Raw genomic sequence first — 12,453 nt, forward strand, 5'->3', positions numbered from 1 at the left:
ATTACAAAGACACTTATGACCCATTCAGTAGATCTAAATATATCTAAATTACTCTAGATGGGTAATGTTGAAGATTTCAGTACATCAAAGACGGAGTTAAAATCAATTAGGTAAAATTAGGAAAAAAAAACACGGAAAAAATATCTGAAGATTCAATTGAAATGAACCTATAAAATAGTTGATAAGGTAATGCCAGGAATTGAGAGGATTGCCTTCAATTTGAAAGAAATTTGGTAAAATACCATGAAGCATCATCATACTCTTTAAGATATCTCTTGTGAAAATGGCAATTAAAGTCACAAACATATTTTTTTTCTGTTTTGACAAATTGTCTCAGACATATCATTCTTCAGAGAACATGTCTTATATATCATTTCTTTTATATCTTGTGAGTAATTAAATTTGAGTCTACACCTTCTATCAGTGAAAATATTATGAATTCAGATGAACATTGACAATTCTATTTACATACTATTTTATAAATTGTAGTATGTACATGTTCACATGCATGTTACAATAATTTTAAAATGTAATTATATGTGATTAAAGACAATATACTAAAATTCAGTACAAGCAAAGCTTAGTTTGCCATGACAGAAAAATAATTAAGCAACTCACTTTATTCTTTATTGTCTTGTACTACAACCAATAACAATATTTTAGAGAAAATATAATTTTACAAAATTTAGTTTTATTTTATTTGTATGTGGGATTATTCAGACATTTTATCACAGCACAGCATTTCTGATATAAATCATGTGAAGTGTTAAGTTTAACTAATTTCACTGGCAAATTAAAATGGTTCCAGTACACAGCTCTTTGCTCTGTTGATTCATGGTGTGATGGTGTTGCAGATCATCATGGTGGCTGTGAGAGGTTGCCATGGCTACTTGCTTCATATTGAATAGCAAACAGAAAGAACAGTGGCACTCAAATATTTTCTATACCCCACCCCACCCCCATCCCCAGTATTCTTTCAACTCAGGCTCAAGGTCATTCACTTTCAGATGCAATCAAAGATTTTTTGTTATTAAAAGTCACAGTTGGTTCTCAATTCAATCTAGTTCTCAATCAAATTAACTATTATATTTCTATCTTGTTTTGAAAGGTTAGTAGTTCCTTATACTGACTTGCTAACTAAACTAGTTATTTGGTTACTAAATAAATAAACCTAAAAAATCCATTGATTGATTTTAGAAAAACAGTCCTGTTTTAGAACAGCCAAAGTCAAGGTGCCAATGTTACCAACAAGATGTCTCAATAGGATCTAATAGTTGAGTCTGGTGAAAAAGACAAAGAGGCACCAGGATTTTCAAGACAGTGTTTGCTGGGTTTGGGAGTTGTCACACAAAGCACTCAGACACAAATCTTAATCAAATTCCATTTAGGGATAGCAGCTTTCCTTAGAAACATGTCTTTGTTGTACACTTGTACTGTTACCATTGGTTGGGGTATTAACCTGTGGCAGGGGACTTGCCTTGCCTAACCTTTATGTCTTAACTTGCAAACCAGGATGTCAGTACATGTCTCTTTCTGACAAGCAGGATGTCAGTTCCCAGGGAGGTCTTGGAAATTTATATTTTACTAGACTCCTGCTCAGGATGGAAGTCTTTTTCCAAGTAGCTTTTTAAATTGGCGCAGGTGTTGCTACTTGTGGGGGTATATCCCAGGGGTAGCTTATAAAAGCCACATCCAAAAAACGTACACATAGTTTCAGGAAGTGCTACCTTTCTGTTGCTTTGTCTAAGCTTTTTGTGATTAACTATACAAATGAGTTCTAATTGACTACTATTGTGACTGGTTTCCAAGAACACCAAAGCACAGAACATCCTAGCAACAGTGATAACAGCTCATAAGTATGTGTCCTTATGATATGCGAAACAGCACAAAATGGATGGCTAGGTATGTTACAGTTACCCAGGCCTTAACATTTCATCTAGGTTTGAACAGTTTACTTAGGCCTTAACAGTGTTGAAGTTTCTAACTAAACTAAACATACTTTTCCTTTAAAGACTCTGGTTCCTGGGTCTGCACTAAAAGGAAGAAAAGACTTAGTACAGATGTTTACAGAGATTTTGTTGTGATCAAACTTGGATACAATCCAGATGTTCAGTGATGGGCAAAGGAATAAACTGTAATCTCTCCAGTATTAAATATAGATGATATAACTAACTAAATGGAAGAATATTTTATGGATACATTGGTATGACAAAATATTCAAGATCGTAAGTATAGAACTCATATTACTCAGGAAAAAGAGAGGAAACATCCTTTAAATATGTCACTGATCAATGGAAATAGCTGATTGGAACAGTTGCAGGGATAAGTGATTGAAACAAGTTATTATTCTAAAAAAAAAAAAAAAAAAAAAAGCAGAATTACCAAAAGACTAAAGTGACCAGTGATGCCTGGGAGTGTGTAAGGAGTAATATTATATTTAAAATACATGACGCACAGAATTTTCACAATAGTGATGGCTCACAGAATTTTCATAATAGTGAAAATTTTTCATATAAGAATACAACGATGATATGTTTTATGCATTTGACATGGATTGAAATAAATGTGTTACTCTGAAGGTATTAATAATGGGAAAATGTACAAATTGGGAGAAAGAGAAGCTATTTTAACAGTTTTGCAATGAAGCTAAAATTTATCCTAAAACTCCTCAAGTGTGACAGAGAAATGTTCCATCAGTTGACATTTTATACTACTCCTACAGGGGATGCAAGTTTGTTTCCCAGTACCCATGTCAGGTGATTTACACACATGTATAACTCCAGGTCTAGGGAATTCCAATTCTCTGGCTTCTTTAAGCAGTCCCCTTCATAGGCTCATAGATACACAGAAGTTCACAGAAAGACATATCAAAATGCAACTTTGAAAATACTAAAACTAAAACGATTTACAACAACAATCAAAAGAACAAAACACTCATTGCATAATTTTAAAAATTTTGCATGTCTATTCTAATGGATAAGTAGGCAATACTAATTTTAATTTATTAAAATAAAATATAATGAAGACTAACACCCAACTGGTGGTTAAATTAAAGTATAAAAACTATAGGAGAAGCAATAAATAGTTTATAAAACAAAAAAAGAAAAATATGTTTGTCAGTTTTCTATTATAGTTAGTTTTCTTTTATGTTAACAATAATATTTTATTTTAACAGGTTTATGTTTTGGTTAAATATGAATGTTTTATTTAATATAACAATGGAATAAACGACAGCCCAAGAATACCCATAAACGCTTTCTCATAGAGACTGAAAATATTACATACATATCATGGATAGAATTAAATAAAATAAAATATTCAGTTTTACATGAAAGTTCATTATGTAGAATTACATTCGTAATCCTCGAAATGTTAAGTGACAACTCACACGTTTCTCTGCAGAGATATATTTTTTATTTATCCAATGATTATGATAATTCAGTCAACTTAATTTTAAACATGTAATAGCCTTTTGATATCTTTTCAGTTACTTTATATGGAAAAGAAGAAGTGACAAATATCCCAGAGTTTTACAGTCTAGATGTGTATATTAATAATTTATCAGTTTTCACTTGTATCACATATAACTTAGGATCAGCTGTCCACATTTCTCCCAGTTATCGGTCCAAATACTTACCTGTAGAAATCTCAGAAAGCTTACAAAGAATATGGAAGATATTCAGCAATTAGTTATAATTTAAATCAATTTCTCACTGCATGCTTCTCAGAGAAGTAGTACATTTTATCCAATACACAGGAAAAGAAGAGAAAAGTTGAGAGTGTGGGGAGAGGAGAAAGTTGTGAGAAAGAGAAACTTTGCGAATTTCCATCTAAGAAGCAAATTGATAGCCTTGATATTCTTCATGTGTGTGGTAAAATTACTTCTCCCATTCCCTTCTTATCTCTAGCTCACACATTTACATGATTATTGTTCTTCATGACTTTAATGTGTGTTGTTCCCATTCTCACACCAGATGAAGAGCTATGAGTTGTTATTGGCTCATGAAATAAGAGTCAACTGTCTGTAAGGGTAAGCCCTCTGATATCAAGTCCCAATGTACTTAGACAAACACATATTTGTATGGGCAACCCTTAATAGACTTAGTAGGTTATAATAATAATTACAAAGAAATAGGTCATGATTTTGCTAGGGAGTTGGGCCATGGAAGAAGTTAGAGAAAACAAGGGAATAATTATGTAAATATTTAAATTTCAATACAAGAAATAATTTAGTTATGATAATTAGTTACAAAGCAATGTGTATATAGATATGGCCTTACCATTTGATTAAAATGATGAATTCATATTAATTTTACCACAATAAAAAATTAAAATTATATTAATAGGTAGTCTACTGATTAAACACTTGGAGCTCAGAGCTAACAACTTAGTAACTACTGCTGCTTCTTGACTTGGCTCTTGGTTCCTTGGTTAAAATATCAAGATACTAAACAATGTCAAGACAAAATATATCATTTTAACAAATAAGGGATTGATTGTGTATCACTCCTGACTTATTAAAAATAAAATCTTAGTAGATTTAAGAGTTTGCAAAGCTTTACTTGGTTCTTCAGATATACCATCAGAAATTTTCCTAGTATAACTCTTTTTTTTTTTTTTTCGAGATAGGGTTTCTCTGTATAGCCCTGGCTGTCCTGGAACTCACTTTGTAGACCAGGCTGTCCTTGAACTCAGAAATCTGCCTGCTTCTGCTTCCGGAGTGCTGGGATTAAAGGCATGAGCCACCACGCAACACCTAACTCTCTTTTAGTTCACAAAGGATCAGTGATGTGGGAAATATAGATAAGGAGATTGTTTTAGAAAATATTCTTTATAACATTCAAGAATAACATATTTTCTGTTAAAAGAAAAACCCTCTGATTATTATTAACAGTAGTAACAGTAAAAAAAAGCCCGATGCAGTAGTAAAACAAATTTCTGGTGAGAAATATTTCTGCTTGTTTTTAGTGTTTAATCTCTCAGGTGAAATGTTCAGAGATTTGTGATTGCTTTTCAGGACTGGGCGAGGATTTGCTTCTTTGCATTTTCCTTCTGCTATGTTTTTATCGTTTTTATAAAAGCACCTTTGCTCATGAATACTCAAACTCATATCATCAGAATACCTAGGACACTCGAAATTTCATTATGAAGTTGGAGTTTCCTAGATCAGAAGATGATGTTCCATGTATATTTTTATAAGTTTCTACTTTCTACCTGTCTCAAACTGAAGCAATGTAGATCCCCCAATATAAATTACCACTTCAGTTGACTGGCACAAATGTCTTACTTGACAATGCTGTTCTTGATATTCGGGGTCCTCAGTAGCTGGAAAAAAATATTCATACACTCTACCATCACTTAGATAACTGATGATGAGAGTTTCCTAGTAAAATGTTTCCATTTTCCTCTACTCTACTCCAAAAAGAGATAAAATTTCTTTTTTATGAACAAATTTTACAATGATACAAATCCTTATTATGTTCAGGGGTAGATTTTCTTACATGAATATCTACTATTGTATAAAATTATCTTTCTGGTATGACAAATATCTATTTGGAATTACATCTGCATCTGAGAGTTCTGTGGATGACTGATCATAAGTAAATATGCACTGTCTAGTAGGGGAAAAGGCTAGTTTTTAAGCAGCAATGTTTGAAAAAGCCATTTCCTACAAATGTCTAAATTGAATATTTTCTTCTCTTATGAGACATTTTAAAGTATTTCATTAGACATACTAGGTTTTGTTTATTCTACAAAGAAGGTATGTGGTATGAGTGTGAAATATGTAATAACCAATAGATAGCTTTATATAGGAATTTATTTCCTTTCTTAGTATTCACTTAGACCTGTCTATGTACACTAGATTAGTCTTGAACTCACAGCACCCTGGGTTCTGCCTCTTAAATGCTGCTGTGTAACATTTGTTCAGCCATAACCTGTGTACATGTGAGACATTCCATTAATCTACTCAAATGATCATGAAATTATTATGTAAATGTACATTTGATAGATGATGGATCATATTCTGAAAAAGGAAACCTTTATAACTTATCTAATATCAAATACATGTGATAATAATAAAGCAGAATTTGAACTCAGTTCAAGTTTCAAAGCTTCTATTCATTTGACTTTAGAAGATGCCTACCATTTGCCAACAGTGCTAGAGGAGTGTAATCCAAAATAGCTAACTAGGAAATATTTAATATTTTTTATGCATTTCACAGCAATTTCACTTGTTTCAGAAATCAACAATAATATTTAAAACTTGGAATGTATTATAGCTTATCACGATGATTATATACTTGAATAATTTGCCAAAAAGTAAAATTAAAAGCAAAACACTTCTGAATGAATACTGTCGAAAACACGAAGCATTAACTGTCCTGAGCTCTGCCCTAACTGGCTTTTTATATTATACCTTATAGCTTTTCAAGTTAAATATATCCATTTTGACCTCTATTTAAGTCTCCCTTGAAACCAACATTTTATTGGTTTTAACTATATTGATTTTTCAATTGAAGCTAGCATTCTATTCACATGAAAGTTCATTTGTTATGGCTTTCCATTTATAAGCCCCTGCATCTTGATTTAAAGTTATTTTCTTGTAGAAACTAAAGTTTGTAGGTCAATCTTGAAGAATGAGTATAACCACAAATATAGCAGATGCCTCATAAAATTATCTTCTACTGCTTCCCTGTGACCTCTGTCAAGGAAATAACACTCAAACCTGCGTCAGCATGAGCAGCTGTGGATGCTGCTGTTAGATAGCCGTGACCTCTCCTCCCAAGGGTAGTGCCCAACCGGGAGGGAGCGGTGATTTTCTCAGAGTCAATGTTATTAACGCCAGCATAAATCAGAAAATGCTGTCTCAAATCTCAAAATTAGATGCCACAGTTTATAAAAAGAAGTTAACTTTCGTTTTTAATAAATCAACTCAAGTTCTATGTAGACATTTATAGAAATGTTAATGAAAAGGTGAGGATTTTTATATTTTCAAACTTAATTTATAATAAGATTGCAAATGGGCATACAATTAAGCATGTCTTTTGATGGAAGACAACACTAGAAAGCATGGGGTTTGTTTCTCAATCAGTGATTTTTCAGCAGAGCTCTCAGAGCAGAGGGTGGTTTTTCTGAGCATTGCGGGCATCTTCCTTAGCCTCCACCATTAGTTGCGTGATACTGAGCCTGACCCATTCAAATAATGAAGAGATCAAAGAGCAGTTTCGTCTCATGATCAAAGGTATGCATTGTAGTTAGAAATGTATTCTGTAGATTTTGCAGAGGATGAATAGGTGTTTTAAAATGTACAGATGTGCACACACATGTGTGTGTTTGTGTGTGTGTGCATGCGTCTATGTCATTAAATAAACAAAAGCACACACACATAACCAATCACATACATGTTTGTACACATTTACTTAAGTATACAAATATACTTAAAATAGCCCAGCTTATCTGATTATGTAATTGCTTCTTCTTAGTTTTCAGCTGGCAGAAGTCATTATTCTCAATGCAGGAAAGTTCTGAATAAGTCACAAGTTATCTTCCATGCTAATTAGCATATCTGTTTTGGACTTTAGCTATGTCAAAATGCCATAGTTTGCAAAGGACTTAACAAATTAAATGTAGGTAAGGTTACAATTTATTTATTTGTTTGTTTATATTTTAATTTTTTCAAATTTTTATTGAATATTTTCTTTATTTATGTTTCAAATGTTATCCCCTTTCCAGGTTTCCTCCCAGAAACCCACTATCTCATCTCCCCTTCCTCTGTTTCTATGAGGGAGTTCCCCCAACCCACTCCTGCCTCTCCACCCTGCCATTCCCTTACACTGGAGCATTAAGCTTTCATAGGACCAAGGTCTTTTTCTCCCATTGATTCTCTACAAGACCATCCTCTGCTACATATGCAGCCGGAGCCATGGGTCCCTCCATGTGTATTGTTTGGTTGGTGGTTTAGTCCCTGGGAGCTCGTGGGGAGGGAGGGGGCGGTGTCTGGTTGGTTGATATTGTTGTTCTTGCTATGAGGTTACAAACCCCTTCAGCTCCTTCAGTCCTTTCTATAACTCCTCCATTGGGGACAATAATAGTTGTTTGTGTATATTTTACATTGTGTTCTGATCAAAAAAAAATCCTGCTACATGGATGACAATCATGAAATTAAGTTCTGACTATTAATGCTGATGATTCAAAGGAAATTATCTCTCCAAATATACACAAGTTATTTCATGAGACTATAAAATCTTAAATGTAATTTTATTCCAGGTACCCTTAGAGTTTTTTATTAATTGTACTTGATTTGTAGAGAAATATGGGACAAGTGTACATATTTCAAATCACATCTCCAGTTAGATCATATGGAGAGGGGATAAACCATTTCAATATTTGATCAGGCTGAGGAAGGTTGTCAAAAATAAAGGTTACACTACTACATTTTCTTCATTGTTTTGACTTTTTTCATCATATGACATTTGCCCTCTACACTTGTCAGTCTCAAAAAAAAGGGAAAATAAATCTATCTAATCTGATATTCCCATTGTTTCATTAATTAATATTAGAAAATGACAATTGGTAGTCCATAAGTAAACTGCTACTTAATTCGAAGAGACAAATAAAGAAAAATATCAGGGAAGACATAAAAATTCTGAAAGAAAATTGATAGTTTAAATTAAATGAGCAAAGAAATTCTTTTTTAATGAAAATATATACAATGTCATATTCAGTGGAATTGTAGTGATCACATAGGCAAATGAGATGAGTGGGGGATGGAATCAAGGCACCATGTGACCTCATAGTCCTTGGTAAGAGACCCAGCTTTCATTCCTGATAAGATGAAGAACTCTTAGACCAACTGTGATAGAACTGTGACAGGAAATTGCTGGCTTTTATAAGAATCACTTATACTACTAGGGGAAAATAAATGAACAGTGGTTCAAAGGAGCACTGGAGGTTTTTGCAATATGAGAGGTGAAGAAGCTAGTGTAGGAGAGGAGATGGGGTGGGGAGAAGTCAGGTCCCAGATCTATTTGGAAGGTGGAGCTGACATAATTTGAGATAGATGGGATGCTGTCTAGAAGACAGCAGTGTCTTGGTAATATCTGCTTTCCCCAAAGGCCATTTATCTTCTAATACCTGCTATTCACTCAAAACTTTTACTGTCTGAACCCTGTGACTCATTTCAAGCAAAGTGTTCTAGGGACAGAACCATGCTGAGTATAATCTGAAAATAAAACAAAATATACATTCATTTTCTGTTCACTTTAGGGTTTTTTCTCCTTAGTGTAATACAGGATTATCTTATGAACTTTCACCACATATGTATGAATTTACAAGGAGCACCATTTCACTTTGGCATTTGTTTTATACATCTCTCTTCATAAACATCATCCATTACCTTTGGCATCTTCCATCTTCTACGGAAATGCCAGAAAGAGAGACTCCACTCTGTTCCTGGCTGACCACAGTCTCTTCATGTTGATCACTTTCTACTTTTCCAATTAGTTGCCACATATTTATTAAAGAATTGGTTTGTCTGGAAGATAAAATTGCTTGCTGTTCAAGCATGAGGACCTGAGTTTCAATTCTTTAAAAGTCCATACAAAGCCAAATGTCCAGACTGACCATTTATACTACCAGAATTCCTGCATGAAGGAAGGAAGTAGTGACAGAAAATTACTAAGAAAACTTGGACAAGCTAACCTCCTCTATGCGAAGGGAGAAAAAAAAAGGCATCTAAGAGTCTGTGTCTGAAATAAAGTACAAAGTCACGATGAGTGGACAAGGTTGTCCTTTAGCCTCCCAGTGACTCCAGTGGAACATATATGGGTACATATTCAAAAGAATTCACATGTTCACACACACACACACACACATACACACACATACATGGACACAAATACACACTAGGGTAAGAGAGAACATACCCTGTAACCTAGACTTACTTTGGTTCACATTACAGAAGAATCACATAGGCTCAAATTTGCCCTCCTTTAAAAAGGAGAAACTGGATATTGGTTCATAAATTTGCTGTGAATTACAAATGAAGTGAGCATTGATTAATCCAAGGTCCATATAATTCAAAACTGGCTTCAAGTCAAGACTCTTGGTTGTTTAGATTATGGAGTCTCATTCATATCTACCGTTCACATTTGGAAAGAAGACTCTCTGCCTTTCCATTCCCATATATCCTTATAGACTCCATGAATACAAGCTCGCAGAGTCTCTACATTATTTGAATAGCTAGAACTAGACTATTCTTTAGCTAACAGATAATAAACAAACAAAATAAAAGCATACAGAAACATGCCTGAACTAATCTAAAAGAGAAGTAGGCAAACTCTAAAATAAGTATCCTAATTAAGAACGCTTTAGCCTCTTGCATAATGATCTTAATGATTATTAAATAATTTATTTGCAAAGAATCTGCACAGGAGAAAATATGAAGTGAGGGAAAATGGAAGTGAAGGGAGGGAAAATAAAGATTTCATTATGAATGACCATGCCTTTTGATGTATCTAGGAAAAGTAGTATATTTAGACCTCTAAGAAACCAATCCAAAAATCACTAAAATCTTATCTATCATTTTCTATGATAAGGATTTTTTTTTCTTTCTGCCGTAGCAGTTATGATTCTATTACTTTAAGATTGTGTTTGTCTTTGAACTGGCCACAGGTGCATCAGCACCCATGCAAATGTTTTGGTTGATGTGGTCTCAGACTGAACCATAAATCCTGTATTAAATTTTCTAGAGGTAATGTTCACTGTCCAAAGATGGAGCTACAGAAACACCCATGGCACTGTAGAATATTCTGAACTTCTAGGACTCACATGACTTCAAGTGGCTACTCGAATTTTCCAAGAATTTAGTTTGAAGTCAAGTGAAAATAAACCACAATTATAAGGTGATATTGAAAACCAGCTATTGATCAGGGTGCCTTGCCAGAGGAGTCTCCGGACACGCGCAAGGACCCACACAGGATTCCCCACAGGATCCTAAGACCTTTGGTGAGTGGAACACAACTTCTGCTCCAATCCAATTGAGCGGGACCTGAGACTAGGGAGGCAGGCAACCCGGCTTCTGCTGGGGCACAAGTCCCTTCCTGTCCACTTGAGCACCAGGGTGCCTTGCCAGTGGAGTCTCCGGACACCCACAAGGACCCACACAGGATTCCCAACGGGATCCTAAGGCTTCTGGTGAGTGGAACACAACTTCTGCCAGGAGGCCGGTTCGAACACCAGATATCTGGGCACCTTCCCTGCAAAAATAGAGCTTGCCTGCAGAAAATACTCTGATCACTGAAACTAAGGAGAGAGCCAGCCTCCCAAGTCTGCAGATAGAGGCTAACAGAGTCACCTGAGGAACAAGCTCTAACCAGAGACAACTATAACAGCTAGCTTCAGAGATTACCAAATGGCAAAAGGCAAACGTAATAATCTTACTAACAGAAATCAAGACCACTCACCATCATCAGAATGCAGCACTCCCACCCCACCTAGTCCTGGGCACCCCAACACAACCGAAAATCTAGACACAGATTTAAAAGCATATCTCATGATGATGGTAGAGGACATCAAGAAGGACTTTCATAACTCACTTAAAGAAATACAGGAGAGCACTGCTAAAGAGTTACAGGTCCTTAAAGAAAAACAGGAAAACACAACCAAACTGGTAGAAGACCTTAAAGAAAAACAGGAAAACACAACCAAACTGGTAGAAGTCCTTAAAGAAAAACAGGAAAACACATCTAAACAGGTGATGGAAATGAACAAAACCATACTAGACCTAAAAAGGGAAGAAGACACAATAAAGAAAACCCAAAGTGAGGCAACGCTGGAAATAGAAACCCTAGGAAAGAAATCTGGAACCATAGATGCAAGCATCAGCAACAGAATACAAGAGATGGAAGAGAGAATCTCAGGTGCAGAAGATTCCATAGAGAACATCGGCACAACAATCAAAGAAAATACAAAATGCAAAAGGATCCTAACGCAAAACATCCAGGAAATCCAGGACACAATGAGACGACCAAACCTAAGGATATTAGGAGTTGATGAGAATGAATATTTTCAACTTAAAGGGCCAGCAAATATCTTCAACAAAATAATAGAAGAAAACTTCCCAATCCTAAGGAAAGAGATGCCCATGATCATACAAGAAGCCTACAGAACTCCAAATAGACTGGACCAGAAAAGAAATACCTCCCGACACATAATAATCAGAACAACAAATGCACTAAATAAAGATAGAATATTAAAAGCAGTAAGGGAGAATGGTCAAGTAACATATAAGGGCAGGCCTATCAGAATTACACCAGACTTTTCACCAAAGACTATGAAAGCCAGAAGTGCCTGGATAGATGTTATACAGACACTAAGAGAACACAAATGCCAGCCCAGGTTACTATACCCAGCCAAACTCTCAATTAACATAGATGGAGAAACCAAAGTATT

Source organism: Mus caroli, unplaced genomic scaffold (assembly GCF_978045245.1).
Source record: "Mus caroli unplaced genomic scaffold, Mus_caroli_1 scaffold_12, whole genome shotgun sequence".
NCBI classification, from domain to species: domain Eukaryota; kingdom Metazoa; phylum Chordata; class Mammalia; order Rodentia; family Muridae; genus Mus; species Mus caroli.